The sequence below is a fragment of the Eleutherodactylus coqui genome, chromosome 1, assembly GCF_035609145.1.
Source record: "Eleutherodactylus coqui strain aEleCoq1 chromosome 1, aEleCoq1.hap1, whole genome shotgun sequence".
NCBI lineage: Eukaryota > Metazoa > Chordata > Amphibia > Anura > Eleutherodactylidae > Eleutherodactylus > Eleutherodactylus coqui.
Genome location: NC_089837.1, coordinates 295493195 through 295499892, shown reverse-complemented (window position 1 = coordinate 295499892; position 6698 = coordinate 295493195). Strand labels below are relative to the sequence as shown.

At 46.8% G+C, this 6698-nt stretch overlaps 1 long non-coding RNA gene and 1 other non-coding gene across 2 annotated transcripts; both read left to right on the top strand.

Annotated features, from left to right (window-relative positions):
• Positions 1 to 263: 263 nt before the first annotated feature.
• LOC136572676 (uncharacterized) lies at positions 264 to 3417 on the top strand. The gene is made up of 4 exons (XR_010785812.1): positions 264 to 407; positions 1635 to 1705; positions 3046 to 3078; positions 3308 to 3417. It is a non-coding gene; the product is annotated as an uncharacterized lncRNA (long non-coding RNA).
• Positions 3120 to 3203, top strand: LOC136594272 (small nucleolar RNA SNORD103/SNORD85). The gene has a single exon (XR_010788558.1). It is a non-coding gene; the product is annotated as a small nucleolar RNA SNORD103/SNORD85 (small nucleolar RNA).
• Positions 3418 to 6698: the final 3281 nt, after the last annotated feature.

Below are 6698 nucleotides of genomic sequence, written 5' to 3'. Positions count from 1 at the left end.
TATCTATATTACTCTCAAGTTTGGCACTAACAACCAATCAGGTTGAATCAGAAAACCCAAACAATCAATCAGCTTTCTGGAATTGTGAATCAGAACCAATGAGGTTGCTGGAATTGCTCCATTATGCCGAACTTGATAGCAATATAGATATATGCTTCCCGCGCAGCCTCCATAGCTCCTCCCTAGTAGAGACGGCATCTACCATTGAGCGCTGGAAACGCTCATCACTTCACAGCCCGCCTCTCGTAGAGTCATGTGACCTGCCGACGTCAGAAGGGTGTTGCCGAGTGTAGAATTCGGCCATTACCCAGCAGCATGGCGTGGTGTGCGGAGGGTGCCGGCATGTGCTGCTGGAACCGGGTCCATCTGCGCGGTGCGTGAAAGCCTCCTCTCCCGCCTGAAGACCCGTAGGTATCACGTGTCCTCCCCGGCGGTGGAGCCGCTAGAAGGGTGGGAGGGTTACTGGCGGTGTCTGGTAGCCGGCGGGCTTACAACGAGCACATGGCGGGCTCTGTACAGCGCCTGCCTGACCTCGCCGGTAGGCCTGGCTCCACATGGGGTGCTGCTGCGGTGTGGGCCCGCTGACCTCAGGGCCTCCTCCGAGAGCCACGTGGCGTATAAGGAGGCGGCCATAGTACAGGAAGCGCCACGTGTAGCCCGGTGCCGGCTGTGCAGTGATGAGACTGAAGACCGCGCTACAGGCCTTCACAAAGCGGTTTACTTGAGCGAAGATGAATAATCGCTCAGTGTAACTGCAGCCAACCGTGAATGATCACTTTATGCGGGTGTAAGAATCGTTGGCTGGCATGCAGATTGTTCCGTTCTCATTACTGCAGGGTGGGTGCCGATGGCTTGTCGTGTGACTCCCTAAGGTACCTCTTAGGCCTCCTTCCCACGAACGGATTTCCGCTGCGTAATTCATGGCGAAAATCCGCTGCGTTGCCTGCAGCTATTAGGTTCTATTGAACCTAATAGCTTAGGGCACACGGTGCGGAATTCCGCACGGTGAAATCTCCCGTCCTCACCCCGGCATGCTCTATTTGCCGCGGGTGTACGCGCAGACGGCTTCTATTGCAGTCAATGGAAGCCGTCCGTTCACGCTATCTTCCGCTGTAACACAGCGGAAGATTGCGTGAAAACGCTTTCCTGCCTACCGCTGCGTCACGTGATGTGGTGGCGGTGGGCGGGGAAGCGTCATGCGGGAGCAAAGACGCCGGCTACGCTGGTAAGTATGGGGTCTCTGGGGGGTGCCGTGACGGGCTTCGCCGTGGAATATTCCACTGCGGAGCCCATCAAGCTCGTGTGCAGCCGGTCTTAGAAAGGACATCTTGGACAGACTACATATAAGGCCAGTGCTGGTACAGAGGACAGCGGGATGGCCCCTAGGTCGGGGGGGTCGGCCCTTCTAGGTGGGTCTTGTTTGAGTGATGGCACTGCTAACTCATTCGCTCTTGTGTAGGCGCAGGTCTTAGATCCTACCAATTCAGACTCGGTGGGATGATTTCCTTAATATACATTGGTTTAAAACTGAACCTGTCTAAGCTAAACCCATTGACATTCCCTTGTCTCCATTGGGGCATTAGTGGATATTTACCTGTAATCAGTATGGTTGAATCTCAGGTTTTCCTTCGCAGGAGACATGCAGGACGGTTGAGATCTGCAGAATGCTGCTGTGGAGGCTCTAGCTGAAACTTCTGTCCTGAAGGTAAGTGTTTGACCTGTTTAGATTTTTTTTGACCTGTCTGTTTAGATTATTTAATGGAAAAGGGTTTGTTTTTTGTTTTTTTTTGAATGGGGGGGAATAAAGCTACTTTGTTAGTTTCCTACACTACTTCTGTCTCCATAGGGGACTTGTGCTCACACTATATGCTACAATACTTCAGTATTGCGGTATCTAGTAACTTCCAGTGCTGCCTGGGCATTCTTGTATGGGATCCCTGGGAAGATTGACCAGGCTGACTGTTTAGACATGTGGTTAGTTTTGCCTGTGGAATCTAGTTAACTGGGGGGCAGAGCAAATTCCGATCATGGCAGCTGGTAGCCTCGAGTATGGCGCAGACTCCGTCCCTGAGCCGACACCCTGCAGTCTGTGACTGATGTATTTCTTGATGTTGTCAGGAAGTTGTTAAAGGGTTTGTCAGGTTTGAGTACTAACAGTAAAATACAAAAACTCCAACCAAAGTACTTTGTGCTTCTGCCTTTTCACCTGGCTGTTTACCTTTCTAGTCAATAAATGTCCTTAGTTGGCATGGCTCCTCAGAATAAGGAAACAGAAGTATATAGAAGTGTTGGCCTGAGTTTATTTTCAGAACCCAGGTTATCCAGGATTACAAAACTGATGTCTTATTCATGATCAGTGGGGGTCAGACTTCAGCAGGGCTTATAGCGCTGCCACCCCCTTCAGGTTACCATGCCCAACTGTGCAGTGGTCATACCTGGTATTGCAGCGCAGAAATTCTCAAAAGCAGGTAACCAACCACGCAGGCTTCATTTCAGATGGAAATCATTTTTTTTTTTTTGGTTTTATCAACGTAATAGTTTGGTTCACAACGGAGCCTGTATAACCCAAGAGGCTCAGTAGTGAGCTGAAGTGTTGTGTTCAAGTGGTGAATAAATCTGTTTATTCAAAACTAAGTCTGCAGTTACCTGCTTTGTGGGTTTCTGGATTGAAGATTAAGGATTGATCCTCCCTTCTGGAAGAGGAAAGCGCAGCAGCTACAGACTGCAATAACCATGCCCAATTAAAATCTAAAGTGCAGTGCCTGGTATACAATACTAGCTGGTGGCAGGAGATCTGATATAGTCTAGGGCTATGCCATCCTTTTTAGTAGTGCTGTAATGGGAAGGCCTGGCGGTGATGACACACTTGCCCTCACTGAGCATGCTATTGATGATAAACTATCAGTGCTCATCTGAAGCTGAGCTGGGCCTGTAATCAAATAGGACTTCACTGTGTAGCTCCTCCTATGTGATTGTAGTCGGTGGTCTAAATGCTAAAGAACACTCCGGTTCTAATTTTTTTCCTTTTGTTTTTAACCTCAACAGATGGCCAAGCAAAGGAAGAAAAGCACTCAGTTGGTAAGAATGACTTCATAGATGTGTAACTTGGAGTGTCTTGATCAAGCAAGGATGTCAAACTTGCCCTCACTGAGAATTCTGTTCAATTATGAGAACTTCACAGTGCTCATATGATCTGAGCTTGATCTGGATATAGTAAACGGTCCTGTATAGACCTATAAGCACTTAGGCACTTAAAGACCCTTTCATACATAAAATGGCGTTTATATTCTAAAATTTTTCCATACAGGGACAAGGTGGTGTATCTGAGAAGCTGCGCGGTCAAGGATGTTTACAAGCTTCCACAATAAACTGAAGAAAGTCGTGTGAATACTAAATAAATTTACTTTTTGAACCTGGTCTCTGTGCATAACTTCTAATTCTGCTAGTCTTTACACAAGTAGATTCAGGGCAAGACTTGAAGTTCAGTTGCGAACTATTGATGGCCTAGCCTCAAGATGGGTCATCACTAGTAGATCAGTAGTCTGCCGCCAGGCAGGCCCCCCTCCCAATCAGCTGTCCAGTGGTTAGGCTTGATATTGTAGACCATTTTAATGGGAAGTTGAGCTGCAATACCTAGCCTGACCACTGCAGCAGTACAGGCACTGGCTACTTGATGCATGAGCGCCATATTAACCTGCTATTGATGACCACCTGAGGCTAGGCCATCTACACATTACAATTGGTCATACACTTTTTAAATCTGTATAGTCAATTTTATTTTTTTTTTGTTCAAAACTATCATTTTGGTACTTTTTTATTAACCTCTTTGCCATCCTAGCTATTTCATCCCATTTTTAAAGCATGTATCATTTTGGGGAACATCACCTTTTCAAATTTTTTTGGGCTGGCTGACAAAAGGCTTGGAATAATAGCTTAATAGTTAAAACTTTTCAAATGCAGCAATAGTAACTGCACATTTTTTTTACCTAAAAATAGGAATGTTGTAACTCTTGGTTATATACATTAAATCTGTCTTTTCAGGGTGAATGTTACTGATGACTTATCTTTAGGATGGGTCATCAGTAGTTGACCGACTGGGGTCTGTCGTTTGAAATCCCAACTCATCAGCTGAGCTGGAACCGCAAATACGGAGGTCAGAGCAGAACTCGCAATGTCCTGTGACCTTCTGGTCCTTCAGGACCTGACTCCATCTTCTCTGCATACACGCCAGATGTAAAATGTCTGGCGCATGCACAGAAAGACTGGGAGATTTAAAATCTCCTGACTAGCATGAGTGTCCGGAAGCCGCTGTCTGCGGACCCCATTCACATGATTGCCATTATCCAATGCACTAGTAATTAGGAAATTGTAGCCTGGTGGCACATCACACAAAGTAGCCTGATTACCACACAAGACAAGCACATCTTGCCTCCTCCCATAGCAGTGACATCACTGCAGGTCCTTCAGCCCACCAGATCTCTGTGGTGGTAGGTCAATGTGTTCTGTCAGGACTGCTGAGTTGTGTAGGAAATTATAGTACCAGAGTTTCTGGTGGTGCAATGCGACACAGCTCTGGTACATGCACGCACAGAGCTCTACTACACCCCACACAGCTTGGCTCCTCCCACAGCAGTGATATAACCACAGGTCCTTCAGACCACTGGAGCTCAGTGGTGGTGGTAAGTCAGTGCGTTCTGTCAGGATTGCTGAGTTGTACTAATCAATGAGTGGCAGCATATGTGGTGCAAAAATATAAGTCTCTTGACCGAAGAATCGCTATTTTAATGGCGGAATAAAGAGACTTATTTTCTTGCACCACGTATGCTGCCACTCATTGATTATTACATTAGAAGATTGCTACAGAGGTTTGGGGTCCTGTCCTTTTGCTGGCGGTTCATATATTTATTGTTGCCTCAGCATGTGGCTTTTATCTGTGTGATGTGCTGTAGACTCTGCCACACATATTGGAAGGACTGCTGAGTTGTGTCTGACATAACGGCTTAGTTATATTCTCAGTGTTATCTTTGTCCTCCCCTTCTAAGAGCCCCAATTGTGTTCTGTCAGTCAGACTGTTTTATATATGTTGTAGGACCTTCAATGACAACACCAGGGGTGGAGCATAAGAATCGCACACGTGGTTGTTAGTAGTTTGATAACGGCTATCATGTAACGTAGAACTTTTTTTTTACGTTTACATCTTCCCTCATGGAATGTATCGGTGAGGGAAGATTAAATTCTGGGCATTACCGTGGCTTCTGCACACTTGCCCGTCGCCAGAATGGTGGTAGGGGAAGTTGCAGCCTCTGGTCTAATGGATATTTGTAATCGTGTAAAGTTTAATGCCTTTGAACCCCAACGTGACCGGTGGTCTTGTTGAGCGGTCAACGGTCACGTGATAAAAAGGCAGCAATCTACTTTAGGTCAGTCTCACATGACTGGATAGAAAGTGGATTCTGCATGCGTGGAATATGCGGATCAATCAAATGCAGTGGCTTACAGAATTCTGATCAGATTAGCAGATCGGAATTATGTAATCCACTTGCAGAAAACAATGCAACAGATTCTAGTTTACAGTGGATATCTGCAACATAGTGCCCACTCTGCTGTATAGTTGCAAATATACTGGCAGCCCATATGCAACTACATTATGTACAGGCTGCAGGCACCCCTGATCCTGTGGGTAAGAAACAAAAATTTTACACCCTCCGTGCCCCCCCCCCCCAATCCCCCACTAGTGAGGTCAAAGTGTTGGGTTTGCAGCAAGCATGGGAGGAGGGGCGGGTACCTGGTTTTATTGTCCCCTGTGCCCATCCCAACTGGGCCTCTGTAATTACTCTTGTTTTCATACAATGGGTATGTTTCTGAACATGGGACAAAGGGGGGTTATCCGTTTTGGGGGGCAAGTCTTCATCCATGTGTGCTGTATAAAAAAAAAAAAAAAATTTAAAATTGCATAATAGCCCAAAAAATGACAAATGTAGCTTTTTTTCTTCTGATTTGCTTAGATTTCTTCAAAGACTGTAGTCAATATACACAGTACACCCCTAGATGAATTTAAGGGGTCTAGTTTTTAAAATGTGGGGATTCTCCATAGTTTTGGCCCTCAAGGGCTCTACAAGTGTGCAAGGGGACCTAAAACACCTTCAAGCAAAATCCCTATTTGGAAAGCCACAGCTGCTCCTTTCGGTTTGGGCTCTGTTGTACATTTAGACAGAATATTAGGGCTACAGCTGCTAGGTTTCTGAAAAACAAGTGTATCTATTTTGGGGTGCAAATCCTCATTTTTATGTGCACTATAGTAAAAAAAAAAACCCTGTCTTTGAAATGACTTTTTCAAAAATAAGAAATTTTATTTCCCAGGTCGTCTCCACGACAGCACCACCTGAGATCGCCTTCCTCATGATAGGACAGGAACACACCGAGAGGTTAAAATCTCCCCCTTTCCTCAGTGTTTTCCTGTCCTGCCAGGAGGCAGGATCACCGAGAGGGGCTGGTGGAGACGCCAGCCTGAAGTTCTTACCGGCGGATCGGAGGGCAGTAGTCCAGTCTGCCCTCCCTTCCTGCAGAACGACTCCCGGGACGCTACATGGGGTGGTTCCCCTGGGCCAGGTTCCTCCCGCGGCGGCCCATGGGGGGTTCAAAGAGGGGCTCCAGCTCTCCTCGGACGCCGGCTTAGGACCGAGCGCGGCGCTGCCGGC